The sequence below is a fragment of the Colias croceus genome, chromosome 5 (assembly GCF_905220415.1).
Source record: "Colias croceus chromosome 5, ilColCroc2.1".
NCBI classification, from domain to species: domain Eukaryota; kingdom Metazoa; phylum Arthropoda; class Insecta; order Lepidoptera; family Pieridae; genus Colias; species Colias croceus.
Window position 1 is genome coordinate 8306669 of NC_059541.1, and position 15829 is coordinate 8322497.

Genomic DNA, 15829 nt, shown 5'->3' on the forward strand with positions numbered 1-15829 from the left:
CAATCGAGTAACATGTTCGCGTGCCGAAGTGAAGGCATTAGGCCACAATGGGGGCAGTTTTACTTAGAAACATATTGTTTACCGACATTCGACAGTTGATGTGGATCGCTGTTTATACTCCCGCTGTAAACCGCTTCGCTCTTTATGTGTTCTTGAAATAGCTGCGGGGACAGTTTCCATCGTATTACGTTCTACTAAGAACTGGGTCACATACGACACACTTCGCTAGATAAGGTTTAGTTTTTATTGGCTACGCTAGCCATGTCTAGAATAAAAGGACAACTTTTGCTTTAAAAGTATATTTTAATAAATCGTATAAAATTTTAAATTAATATTTGACTATCCGACAGTTTAACGGTTAATATCAAACTAGTTTTGATAATGTTAAGTAGGTAGATGATAGATAAACAACATCATAGCGCCGCGCTACGTGTTGATTCTTTATGGAGAAGTTAACACATACGTGCATGCACTATTGCACTCAGCAACGGAGATTGTGTAACGAGCGAGGTTAAACGGTTTTTTGAGCGGGCCGGTGTGCTCCAGTAGCAACAGTCCAGTATCGGCCGCTGAAAGGAGCACGCTCGAATAGTGGCCCAGCCCTCGCATCGCTATTTGCAGAACAATGCAGGCTTGATGTGCGCATGCTGAGGGAAAGCGCGGGAGGGAAAACGCGCGAACCGTACGCCAGTCTCGGCCCGCGAGCGCAAGTGGTCGCGCGCCGAAACATAAGCACCACGCTTGCGCCCTGGCGCACGACGTACGCCGCGCTCGACGCGGCGTCACGTTTTCCGAATCGACCGCAGATAACACGGCCACCGTGACTGAATTTCAGTGTCAAAAGGTTGGTGACCCTCCCTTCTTACAACCAAAAATCAACCCTCACCCTATAACACTAAAGTCGCTGATTGCACCCCGAGATAACACCACATCCGCTCTGATAACCGACGCGGACGTCGTAATTTCCTCGTGCGCTTCGATTGTGGAAGTAATCTTATAGACAACCCTAATAAGCAGGTAATAAGTGTGTCAACATGCTAACGGCATAAAATTGTCAAGCAATTTTGTAATTATTTTACGTATAATCACTAGTGTTTTTAAAATTATCAAGCAATTATTATAATACCGTATTTACATGCATACTCTATAAATATTAACAAGATAGAAGGAGCTTTTAACTTGGATAAAATATAGCTAAAGTTTATCGATGTGGACAAAATTTTGTATTATTATATTTCCCTCTTATAGAAATAAATAAGTCTCGGTGACATCATCGTTCCAACTTCCATAGTTCCTTTGTATGTCCTTGATCTACATCTTCCCCCTGTATCGTACATTTCACATCCTTTGAATGTAATGTGAAATTTATTGAAACATTTTCTTCGATGATATCACAAAACGCAAATAAAATTTAGGATAAGGAACTATGACCCACATACGAGTACATTTATTACGTCTTCCACAGAATTAGATTGCGCACCGTATGCTCTAACCAAATCACGCCAAGGGATATGTCATGTCCCAGAAATACATATAATAGATTTCAATGCGAATTGATGAGATCACATTTGTATCGGGAAAAATGTACCGTAGATAATCGTTCGGCGAAGTCGGAAACAAGGCGTAACTGGGCGTATCTTAATAAGTGGAAGTAATAAACGATTAAACGAATGACGATGTAGAATTTCAATTTATTTCTGAACTATTCTTATATAGAAAGTATACAATTACTTCCTAAGATCTTTCCTTTTTTAAGACTAAAGTCTTAGAAACGGCTTCAGATTTTTTGCTTACAATGTACCGTCTTATATTATAAGCAGCCTTAAAGCCAGACAGCATCTAATTTGTTTACGAAATGAGGTGCTGTACCAGGCATTGAAATCACTTAGAGTACTAAGGTATTCATGACCATGTCTGGAAAAGCACGGGCGTACGAAAATTCCGCTATGTTTTATTTATGTCCTGAATTGCCTGTACAATTTGCTCTGTAAACATTCAGGTTAAAATGTATTCGGAAATTACTCTATATTCCATAGGATTGATATGTATTTATCCTATAAACTAATCCATACTTAATATTATAAATGCGAAAGTAACTCTGTCTGTCTGTCTGTCTGTTACTCAATCACGCCTTAACTACTTAACCATGAAATTTGGTACAGATATATTTTGATACCCGAGAAAGGACATAGGATAGGTTTTATCCCGGAAATCCCACGGGAACGGGAACTATGCGGGTTTTTTTTGACTGCGCGGGCGATGCCGCGGGTGGAAAGCTGGTATTTAATATATTCGAGCCCCATCCGTTCCAAAATGTGGGGTTATTGATTTTACCTAATATATTATTGCAACATCATTCCATTCAGTTAAATGCTCAACTGAATTAATCTTACAGAAAAATTGACCCTAATCCACGATTCAATTTAAAAACAAAACGTATTTAAACTGGAAAACCAGCAATTTACACAACGCTCAGTCACGCGAGTGAAAATTTTTAATTTAAAAAGGAATTGCAATTCTTACAATGCGAGAGATTCAGAATGAATGCCATTTGTTGCATCTGCGCCCTTCGATTTTTCCGTTGCGAATAAAAGTAGGTCAGGAGCTGGCTTTGTATTAACGAGGTACCTGTTACCTTAACCTATTTCGCGTCATTAAGTTTTAAAGAGTTATTTCAATTTAATTAATAAACACTGTAATGTGACACTATTGTATATATCGTAATTATTCGCTTGGGAATCATAATTTTCAGGGAAGCTTGGGTAGTTATTTCACCGTAAGTAGGTACATATTAATCTCCAATTTCAACTTCAGTCTTTCTAAATCATAAATTAAAAGGAAGTAAATATTCCTGCTGTGATGTTAATATTCGTATTTCGAGCAAATACATTAAAGTTTAAAATATATATAAAAAAACGAGCGGTACATAAGAAAACTAAAGTTCGAAACTAAAGCTTCTTCCAACTTTGCATTAAAAGTTGTTTGTTTTTCGATAAATCTAAGGATTATATAATTTCTTGTGCAGGACAACTTGAACCTTACTGGTTATTAATTAATTAATATCAAGTCATCAAGATAACGTAAGGTGTCAATTGTCCTACCTAGGACCTCGATCGATGGTCCAAGCAGAGAGGTTATAGGGCGGAAAATTAGAGAGCGGAAGTAAACTGTTTATGACGCACTAATGAGCAAAGCTTCATGAGCGTTACAGTTTATTTTAAGGATAATTTTAATAAGATTATTTTTATTAGCAAACTAATCAGGCTCTCTTGGTGAATTATGCACAAATTAAGGTTCGAGTTATATGTAAAGGTGTATTATTGAAATCATAATAAACGCTAATCATTAAAAATCCTTTGTCAATTTAGTTGGATTATCCTTTTATTTATACTATTTTATAACATTATGGTTAGGTGTTAAAATAGGTATATCTACTTAAACTTTCAATTCTTAAACTTATGGTTGAACACTTATCATAATAACAAAGGTTTATATTTCTATAGTAAACGTATGGTTAGCCTGAAATCAACTCATGAAATAAAACTCGCCAATTACGTCAATTAATGGCCACTTAAAATTCCAAAATAAAAACCCAAAAACGCAACGTTGTGGTTCAAAATTTATACTTAGATTTGTACACACATTTGTGCGGCAGAATTCTGTATTATATTACGTAGTTATATAAGCATAGATAAAGTTTATTTTATGTCTAAAAATGAATAACTCTACGTTCGTGTAAGTCTTTTGTCCACTTTTCTAACAAAAGTGTTTTGCTAATGGTAAGCAACACGTGGTCGATAAATAAACATTTTTTTTTGCGAGAATTGACTGAAGTTTTGGACATTTTTGTAATGTGATTATTAAGAAGATAAATCTTTCAAATAATGCGAAAATAGTTTACTTTAAATACAAAGTTATATGTAGTAATATCCAACCAATTATGTATGTGAATACGAGGGTAATTAATAATCTCTTGACAAATTATCACCTACATATCCGGGTTTTTGCCAAGGCAATTCAATTTAGATTCGACCAAAGAGATACACTATGTCAATGAGTCTAACAGGATGAAAATTCGCCATTAAATGAATTCATTTTCAGTCTGCATTCAGGAGTGAGATCATATAGATAGTCACTAGATAGATGTTACTAGATTTATGTTTACTTGCTGAAAATATTTAATTACCTTGACCCGTTTTAAAATGTGGATAGTATTTAATTTCAATAGAAAACATGAGGAAATATTTTATAAAACGCTAGTCATACTAAGACTAATAATTCTGGCTGCTCTTTACTTACTGGAAACATAAAACCTGAATAATTTAACGCTATGATAAGCAACAGGCTAAATTGACAAGTAGCTGGCGTAATTAATTCTTGCTTATCCAGTTTTTATAAAAGTTTTTAAAGACCGTTTACATTGAAATAACCAATGACTAGATAAGGGAAAATATAAAATATAAACGAAAGAAATATTGTTCCTAAATAAAAAGTGTCTATTATGGTAGAGAGCTTACTAATCGCAAAATTTTGTTAGATGAAAAATTAATTAACAACAAATTAATATGCTTCTTTGTAACAACTTTGTTCACGCTAGCGAATCGTGCTTGTTAATCCCAATTTTTATGAGAGAATAATCGATATCTAAAATCAGACAATATAAGGACGTCTATATTGGAAACGTCGTAATAGAGTTTACCTGGTAAAACAGACGCATAAACGTTTTCAGTTTAATGTTTCAGACTTGAATATCAGAAGTATTTACTGTACATATTGTATGCATATTATAAACATTTATAAAAGGCTTTGTGTTATTAAACCTTTATCATTACTACATGAATATAATATTACCTCATAATGCATTAATTATACTTATAAGATACCTTTCTTACCTTGTGGTTTCTGTGTGGGTATATGCAAGCATTGGTAACTCAATTCAGCATGTCAAAACTTATATGGTTCTATTGCGTCAAAGAGACGCGCTTCGAATTCGCTCACAGATAAAATTAATACTTTATTTTTTTTAATAATGTAAACGCTTTATAACAACGACGCAATTGTATTATTGTTGAACTAAGTTGTTGAACATAATTACGATTTACATTCGCTATTTTTTTTGTCAAAGCCATTTAGATAAGGATTCAGTTTCTTGTGTGTATAGTGTCAGTTCAATTGTACCACGTTTTAATTAGAATATGTAGGTATCTATATTCCAACTTTATAATGTAAAAACACTTTTAAATGCTCATATTTTTTATAGAAGTAGTTAGTGTTATAATAAAGTGAAGGCCAAATGAAGTAATCACCTACGTAATAAAGTGATGGAAATTACTTTAAGTTTATAATTACATACATTTTGTAAAGATGCATGATAAAACCTCCATGTTTCTATGGTTTTTACTGAAATAAACCACGTTTTATTTAAACTGTAGATACCAATCAAGATCCAAGGATGGTCGATTTTCCTGCCTAGGGATAAAGGACCCGGAGAGATTCTATTTATAATTCTGGATCAATAAACGTTGCATGGGAATCATATCATGAAAGAGCTTCCGAAACGGTAATTTAAGATAAACGAATCTTAATTTTTTTTTTAAAGGAAGTCTTTGGGTTTGTATATATAAGAAACTAGGGTAGAACTTTTTTTATCACACGATATTTGAGACAAATTTTTTACAAATACATATATGTATTAAAATTTGATATTTAGTTATAGAGCATTGAAATTCATTAAAATCGTTAAAAAATTAAGGATACAATTCCCGCCTCGATAACGAATTGTTCCTATTCTTAAAAAAATCTCAAATTAAAATATTATAAAAGGATTTGTAAAAAATAATAATTACAACAGAGCAGTAAAGTATACACTCATTAAGAGAAAATAATATTTTATTCTTCGTCTATTTTAAAAGCGGTATTTCTTTAAATAAATGTCGAGTTAAATAAACCTCGGAAACTTTAACCACAAAGCTACTTATAACTTCAAAATCCATAAAGAAAGTTTTATATTGGGACATCGTAAAGATCACAAATCAATTGAGTACCAAGATTGTGTTATCAAACATCACAGTCACTGAACTCTGCACCAAAATAAGCACAGTTATTTACGTCTGAAAAGCAGTCTTCTAACTTTAGTAAACAAATAAATAGTTTTAAATTATTGTGAATGAAGTTTCCGTAAACATATTGTTAGCTTGAAATAATTCTATGGTACTGATTAAATCAATGAATTGATATCAAAACAGCATTTACTACTACTTACTACTACTAATTTTATATTTATAAATATTAGAAAGAAAATTTCATTCTTATATTCCGAGCTTTTGTTAATTTTGTAAAAATATATATGAACAAAATATATATCACATGAAATTGCGTGAAGAACACCTTTCCTTAGTAAAATTGTACTTTCAATTATATCTAATCATTAATAGGAATTTTTATGCATAAAATACGAGCTATGAGTCTTAAACATTAACTTTACATTGTCATTAGACTGAAGTTATTAAATTGATTATGAGAAAATGCAGTATTACTATTGCAAGGATTTATCATATAAATGATCAAATTATAACTAAACACTTGAAAATGTACAAAGAAAATCCTTAGTAATCTAAGGTCATAAATTGCTTTTGTCTGCAAGTAATCTCTATGAAATGTAGTAAAGTGTAGACTGTAGCATAAATCATAATAATTCCCACGTTAGCTACAGAGTGGAGCGTGACCGAGCATTCATTATATCTTTGAACATCGATTATCTTAAAAGGAGAACTAAATCTTCGTTTAATAAACTTTCTTAGCAAGGGGCCATTTCTATAGATATCCTTTATCAATCGTTTCAAAGCCGTAAATAGGAAGGTAATGTAAAGAATTCTGTAAGTTAATAAACGTTTACAAAAAAAGTACTACAATTATTTATTTAGGTATTACAACCATTAACCCATTTAAAGTAGTATCTTTAAAAAAATACCTGAAGATTGGAACACATCGACCTAGTTTCAATTGAAGCACATATTCAGAAGGTTTAATTAAAAATGTAGGCACCTGAAACGGTTGTTTATTGATTTAACTTTCTAGTAACTAGAATAGTGATTTTTAAAGCTTTGTGGCATATTAAAGTGCAGTTAGTGTTTTTTTTTCTATTATTGAATATGTATTTTCAATTTAACAATAATATATAGCTATAATGTTTCACTTTATGTTCGGCAAAATTAAATTCATGTTTTTTTTGTTATCTACATTCTGCATCTATTATGTATCCACTCGTTTCTTATAACCGAATGTTTTTATTTTTATTTTATATCGTTACTATACACTCTTATTTTAAAATCAAGTTCCCAAAATGCACATTTTTACTATGTTTAAAAAAATATCTACATAAGGTATTCTTTTGAAATCGAACCCCTTTCAGCGTTTGTCCGGGGCTTGAAAGCGGTAATAAATCGAAATAACACGCTTCCATCAATTCCAACTTCTTTGATCTGAATTTTCATGTCCTACTTTTTCTTTTGTCTTTCCTATAAAATGTTGTGCTCTACTTTTGAGCCAAGTCTTATATCAACACCTTAGTGTTATTGTAAACCAAATTTTCATTGTTTGAAATGTTTTAATGGGAAAGATTGGGGTGAAGATGTTTACGCTAGTACTTTTATCTGTTCTTTTATTGAAGAACTCGATTTTATAATATGTTTCTGCGATATATTGTATATAAAATCGAGTTCTTCGTTTATGTTCTACTTAATGACAAAAAAAATTATAAGAATTCGACAGAATTGAATTTACGTTAAAATAAAATACGATAAAGCGAAGAAAAATGTTCAAGTTTTATAAATCTAACTCAGCGTTCTTTTATGTTCTCTTTAGTAATATTTGAATTCTTTTGTGTCTGTCGGTACATAAGAAGTGGGTCTCGTTTTAAGTCAAGTTGTTCTGACAGTAGGCAGCTTCTTGAATGGTTCATTCAAGGGATTAAGTTTACCTATTGTTAGTGACCGATAATGCCCGATATAAATTCAATAGTAGTGGATCATTGTCTTAAAAATGTATATGTTATATAGAATGTAGATACGTTTTATACAATGGCATTATATTTTAAATATAATTTTGTATTTCAGCTTAAAATTAATCAATATGTAGAGTAGATAAGGTATTCAGTACTTCTTTTTAAGTTTGGAGTCACTTGTAGAATGCAGATTTATATTGCTAATTGTTATTTGTTACAAATAATATCATTTGATTACCACACAATATACCAAAGTAACTTTACGCTTTACTTCAAAAGAAGAAAACATTCTAGGCATACATCTACAATAATCTAGTTATTAATGATAATAGTTCGTGATACACTCTGTTTACTACCAAAATAGATGTAGCGTAAATATAATAATATATCTCTCGCCACTCACTTGCTGACAGACATTGCAGCACATAGCAGCGCCTATAAAGCGACTATATTAGAGTAGTGTACGCCAAATCATTAAAACCGAAAGTTACTCGCATCCGACCCAATTTCTCAATCATTCTTGTATTTTATAACAGTTTTATGTGCGCTTATCGTTAAACCTTAAAAATTTAATAGGTTTAGGTTTGCAAGTCGTTAAATGAAGATGTTTTAATACAACGTGCGATAGTTATGGCATCTTAATTTAGCGCGTGTGGTTCGCTCTACCCAGGTGAAAAATTAAGATAGTTATGTATTTCCTTAGACTTAATATCACCTTTGTTCAGCATAACTCAGGCCCCGGAACAGACAGAATAGAAAATCTATTGTGTCGTGGACCGATCGGGCCGCTTGGGGTTCAATGGGTTAACAACAAATCACGCATCCCTTTTTTAATAATAATAAATATCAGTATGTATTATCAAATTTTATTATTATATAAGATTAACCATTAAAAATTGTATATATGAATTAAAGCACACGCGTTTCAATAATATAAGAACTATAAAAGAAAATATGTATTTACTAGCTTCCGCCCGCGACTCCGTCCGCGCGGATGTCGGTCTTCGCGTGGATGGTTATTTCTCCATTTTGAGTACCTCTGTCAATAACATCTTATAAATATCTATTGGACTCAATTCACAAATACGGCTAGGCCTGTAAAATAAACGCTGTATACGCAACGTGTGTTCGCGGTTCTACGGAACAACGTCTATGGATAAAACTGAAAAATTAAGATAAATTTTTCTCTACGTATTTTTCCAGGAAAAAAAGTATCCTATTTTACGCCCAGGATAATAAGGTATAATTATACCAAGTTTCATCGAAATCGAACCGCTAGTTTTCACGTGATGCCTTCACATACAGACAGACAGACAGACAGATAGACAGACAGACAGACAAAAAATTTTTAAATCACATATTTGGGTTTGGTATCGATCCAGTAACACCCCCTGCTATTTATTTTTTCAATATTTTCAATGTACAGAATTGACCCTTCTACAGATTTATTATATGTAGATATAGATAAGGTACCTTTTTTATCTTTTCGCAAGGGCAGTAAAATTATGCATAAGTTTTTGTCGAGATAATGAATTTTTAAATATTAAAATCTTGGCAGATTTTATTCCATATCAGTGTTTAATTATCTCGCCTTCAGAATCAAGTGGCTGTTAACCTCAGAAAACAAAGGCAATTAAGTAGAGCTTCTGCCTAAGAAATAACCATCCACCTGCTCAAGAATTTTCTTAACTCATTTTTTAGTTAATTATAGATAATGAACTTTTTATAATAAAATGCCCCTTTTCTACCTATTGTTTCTTTTTACTATGCACTTTCATTTCTAACAAATTGTGTCTTTATATTCAAGGCTTATAAAATAAACTTTTGAAGCATGAAATTTTCCATGTACTTATAATTTTACATATACGAAGTTTGTTTGTGCAATCCAACTTCCAAGTCATCAACTACTTGACAAAAGGGTTGTAAAAGTTTGCCGAATGCAGTACTAATTGAGTTTAACGATTTGAAAGTAATACTGACCTAAATGTTTCCCTCGCCGTACTACGCAAAAAATAAAGCACTTACCTTGTGAATGAATGGGCACAAAATGTACGGCGAATAAACTAAAAATTCCATACCTTTTGGGATGACAGGGTCCATGTTAAAGACCAACTTGGCCTGGATTTTGTTTGTAATATCGTTCGGATGCGAATTGCATTGAAAGAAGTATAAAAACTTTTGTGTTTGCTGGTGTGTTGTTAAATGTTGATAAGAAGGAACAGATTTTCAATTTACACGAAGTTAATATTTGAAAGTTATCAGTTGTGTAGAATGTTGAAAAGAGAATAATGGTTTTTGTAGGCTATAATGAATTATTCTATTGTGTCGACTTTAGCACGAACATAATAATACATATATGACCACTATAAAATCAATGTAATATTAGTGTCATTTTGCATTACGATCATTCAGCTATTATTACTGTCATTGTTGTTATCAAAGGCACATTATTAATTATGCAAATGTATTATCTGATTTATTATTATGTAAGAGAAATCGTACTTTAATTTTGTTACACTTTCGAGGTTGCAAGTTGCAATGTTCAATGTTTGTTTAATCCGATTTAAAAGTTTAGGCAGACAGCGTGGAGACTTATTTATTAAACTAGATTTACTACGAACTGGCAATGAGGTTTAAGTTTTTATTATTGAACTTTGTACCTATAAGAAGAAAACTTCAGTTACAGCATGTCCAGAACTGAACATGTGTGAACAACAATGATGTAGGATTAGTATTACAATGCAGGGAGATTAATTTGCCTGCCAGTTTTTATAGAATCGATAATAGAACGCACGCGAATGAAGTCGCGGGCATAAAGCTTATCTTACACGTTATACTATAATAACGAATACTCGTGTATTTGCATATAATATGTCCTTTGCGGTTTACTACTATAGAAGTAATCATTCTATTCAACTACTAAGAATTTATGAATGTTCTTAATCAATGACAGTCAATAGATGTAATGGATTAATTGAAGACTTCTTTGTCCGCGGATATAGAGTTACCAACCTTGGCTAACGTAGGTATGTTTAATAGCATAGTCTAGGGAACGACGACAGGATTTATAAAGGATCGTTTATAGTTTTTTTATTTGTTATTTAACATTTTTAATTTGAATATTTCCCATTAAATCATACCTTACATTATTTTATTAAAAACAAAAATGCATACAAGTCAAATTAAATGTTTAAAAACTTGATCATTAAATACTATCTATGTATTAAAAATCTAAATTAAAGCTTCATAAAACATTTGTTTTGAAGATATAGTCGTAACAGTTAATTTAGAGTTACTCGGGAAAATAATTTCTAAAGCAAATCAGATAAACAAAGTAATACCGCTACTGAATCTCGGACTATATTAACATGTTTTATAATATCTTCATACAGTGTGACCATAATTTGTTGACTATCATATGGAATCTATTAGTGTTGAGTTTCGTGCAACAGAATGGCCTAGTGGCCTCGTTTTGTTCAATCGATGGTGTCCAGTTGTGGTAGTTCGTGGTAGTCATTTCCATAATTGCTCTTTGTTGTTTTAAATAAATTAGTCCAATATTGAAATTAGTACCTAGTGTATTCGACTTTCAATGTTTAATCAACCAGTTGTTTTATTTGATTGGTTTCAAAACAATACCTATGTTGCGAAATAACTACGAAAAAGTTATAGGTCAAAATCATAAATCGCCCATCAAATAAAGACATATAGCGTCATAATGTATCATATTCCACCTACTTCATTACATGAAGGTGTAGGAACAATTATGCCATGTATAGTATTGTATGCCACCCACATACATGCAAGCGGATGGGTATGTGCCAGTATTTGCCAGTAATACAATCGTTTCACCTCACAAAAACCGTCGTAGAGCTAGAAAATAAATGCTATAATAACCCAGGACTGCTTTTCATCAACCTCATTTGTGTTGTATACGTAATTTCGTGGTTTGTAAACGAACTAAATAAGCTTTGGCTGTTACTTTGCTGTACGCTAAAAGATGTTTCTAGACACGCGGCAGCGTGTCAAGCCGAGTTCAAGCGAAGAGAACTGGCGAGCAGCAGCCGTGTGTATATTTACACGAACCATTTCGAGCCACTTTTCACCCCCTTATAACTCGAAAACTATTTAAGTTATATAAACCAAATTTGGTACATATCAAGAGGACCTCAAGATAAACAAGAACCTTAAATTTCATAAATACAGATTAAACAGTTGCGTAGATATTAATATCCAAAAATCGCAAATTTTAAGACTGACTGACTTATAGACATATACAAAACCTAACCCACTTCCAGATGACCTAGAAAGTTCAAATTTTGTAATCAACTAGGTAATAGTGAGTGTACAAAGGAAAAAATCAGAAAATACTGAATTTATTTGTATTTAATTTTTTTTTCAATGACATAAATTTTGTTTGTATGGAAAAATGGAAAAGTTTAAAAAAAAAGAAAATAGTATATTTACCTTACTAGTCTTAAAAAATAGATCAAAACTAATCAGTGGCCGAAAAAAATTTTGAAATCCATCAATAAATGACTGAGATATAGATTATTGAAGTTTACATATTTTAGGACGAAACATCTGTAGATTCGAAGCGCCTCTGACATCACACTCACTCGCGCTAGTATCGCTAGGGCGGATTACTTCGATTGCATGATTTCTTTATTCAAAACTGTTATTAAACGTAAAATAAAAGAAAATTGTAATAAAAATATTGCCTTTATTGCTCATACAGTTAAAAATAATATATAATTTTACATATTCACATTTATTTATTCTTTATTTATGAGTGTTTAGTTTAGTTTTAATTTCAGTGTAAATAAATAAATAAATAAATAAAATCTTTATTTTGCTTTAAACATGGTATTCAATGGTGATACAATTATATTAATAAAGCACAAACATGTTTAGCCAATACAAGCATGCAAAAATAATTACCATAAATGGTGTACCTAATGGAAGAAGGCTTCGTCGAAGGTCGAAATGATTTAATTTGCGTAAAATAATATGAGTGAAACATGCGCGTTTAGAGTAAAATTTCAAGATCGCGTCATGGCAATACCGTAACGTCATGAAGTAAGGCGACGATTCTTCTACAACGATCTTTGCATCTTGGTAATAGTGTGTGTACAAATTCACGCTGGATGTTTAGAAAATCATGTAATCTTTTAAACAGAAAACGAGTTTAAAAAATTGCAGATAATGACGGGGCAATGTGCGCTGACATTCATAACATAAAAGAAAATATAGAAAATAATACTAAACAAAGCATACAGAGAAACCGCAAGAAAAAAAAATCGTATATAAAAAGTATTATATTTATAAAGTAAATCAAATTTGCAGAGTAATTTTCTGTACAAAAAGTAATGATATCCCACCAAAAACATAAATGTAAAAATTGGAGCCGAGTTCAATCGTTGACTTAATTTGCCAAAAAAAGAAATGAGATCTAAATGTGTGCCAAGTTCTGCAGACAGTCCAGAAATTTATTTACAAAGATGTATTAAGTTCTTAGGTTGACTGAAAACTCAATTGTTTTATTTTCCCTTAGAGAACAATGTTTATTCCAAAATATAACTTTTTTAATTTGAATAATATAATTATTTTCACAAAGCAAACAACTAATGACCTATTGAACCCCATAATTTGATGAGGCTAGTTTTACATACTGTTTATATTTTGTGAGGTTCTAAAAACTAGCCTCATCAAATTATGGGGTTCAATAGGTCATTAGTTGTTTGCTTTGTGAAAATAATTATATTATTCAAATTAAAAAAAGTTATATTTTGGAATAAACATTGTTCTCTAAGGGAAAATAAAACAATTGAGTTTTCAGTCAACCTAAGAACTTAATACATCTTTGTAAATAAATTTCTGGACTGTCTGCAGAACTTGGCACACATTTAGATCTCATTTCTTTTTTTGGCAAATTAAGTCAACGATTGAACTCGGCTCCAATTTTTACATTTATGTTTTTGGTGGGATTAGAATTTAGATGATGAGAATATAACTTTTTTTCTTGTATTTCGCTTCTATAGTATCTTATATCAAACCGAGTTAATTGACGAGAAGGTCTAATTAGTTTTAATTATATCTTTAAATATAAAGATTAAAAAGATAATCATTTAAAATGAATAATCTCATAAGTACTTTAAAGTGCATGAAATTTTTCTTTTTTCATGCTTAACAGTAGTATAGTCTTCGAAGCGTGATTAAATATACATTTAAAACGGCTTATCAACTTTAAAATGTTTATAGCATGTTCGTACAAAATTAATTTGCGCGCTTTATTCTCCCAAAAACTAAAATAGCTCGACCTCGGTTAAAAAAAGAATACTAGGAAAATGTAAGGGAGTCGATATAGGAGGTACGAAGTAGGTACAACAAAATAAACAGTGTAGTTTTAAAACCTTAAGTTTTAATAAATAGATAAAACTCAAATTTATCACTATATTAAGAGTGTTTTAATTTTAAAAATTATCAAGCTTCTATTCACTAGATACCTAAATTAGAATTAATGAAAAAAATGTATGTCTATTTGTGAAAGTACCTCTTATCTTTTAAATAAAAAGAAACAGCAATATCGAAATAATATTCCATAACACGCTTGCCGTAACACATTATACAAACAACTTGCCGTCGAAGCCTCTACATCCATTCTCCTGCCAATCAACAAGTTGACAAGCTTGTTGTCCCCAAAACAAAACTTTGGCCCAAACACGCTCTAATATTTCTTACTAATATTATAAACGGGAAAGTTTTTAAGGCTGGATTGTTTTATGCAATATGTATGTGAACTCCTCTTTCGCGCGAAAACCATTAAACGGATTTTTATGTAGTTTATATACCAAAACAGTAATACTTGCTTACTTGCTTTTGGCCACGAGTTCGTCCGCGAAACAGATCGTGCGGAATAGTTTCATATAATAATGCAGAGAAAATAAGCTACCTACGTATCAATTTGATTTACTATCGCATACCAAGAAGTAATTAAAACTTGCTAGTAAAAAAGGTTGTTTAATAACCTCACAGCTCTAATTGCTAGGTATAATGAACTTTGGGATTGGGAGAGATATTTATATTAGAACTAGAACTAAACCAAAAACACAAATTTGAATAGATACTTCAGTGGTTGCAAATTTAGACTATCTGTTTGTCTTTGTAATTCCTCATTAATTTTAAATTCAATGTACGTATGAAATAATCGAATAAGAAATTAATCTTGTTATATTTCTAACGATTGCGTATTAAATATTCCGTGGGCCACACTGAAAGTTTTGCGTAACTAATAAACAAAACAATTTATTTGTCCAATATTATATTTACTACTTTTTAAAGTATTCTCCGCTACATTTAAAACACTTTTTCATCCGTTCAAACCATTTCTGGAAACATGAGGACCATTGGTCCGAGGGTATGTTTTCTGCGTGCTGTTTGAAAGCAACCACGGCCTCTTCTGGCCTCGTAAATGTCGAACCACTCATTGAATCATAGATTTTTGGGAAAAGGAAGAAATCGCAAGGTGCTAGGTTAGGACTGCGTGCGGCATGAGTCACGTGCTCTATTTTTTCAGTAGCCAAAAATGACTTTGTTTTGTTCGCGGTGTGCGCCGAAGAACTGTCATGGTGCAACAAGATGCGACTTCTAGGTCGCTTTTCTCTTATTTTTTTTAAGACATTGGGCAAAAAAATAGTGGTGTACCACTCGGCATTAACAGTCTTTTGTTACTCAAGTGGGATAATGCAGACAGGATTCGTCTTAGAGAAAAATAATGCAATCATTTGTTTGCCAACCCTTCTCGCCTGCCTCAATTTGGTTGGTTTG

At 31.9% G+C, this 15829-nt stretch overlaps 1 pseudogene; it reads left to right on the plus strand.

Annotated features, from left to right (window-relative positions):
• Positions 1–597: 597 nt before the first annotated feature.
• Positions 598–15829, plus strand: part of LOC123692162 — a 29824-nt pseudogene continuing 14592 nt past the window's right edge.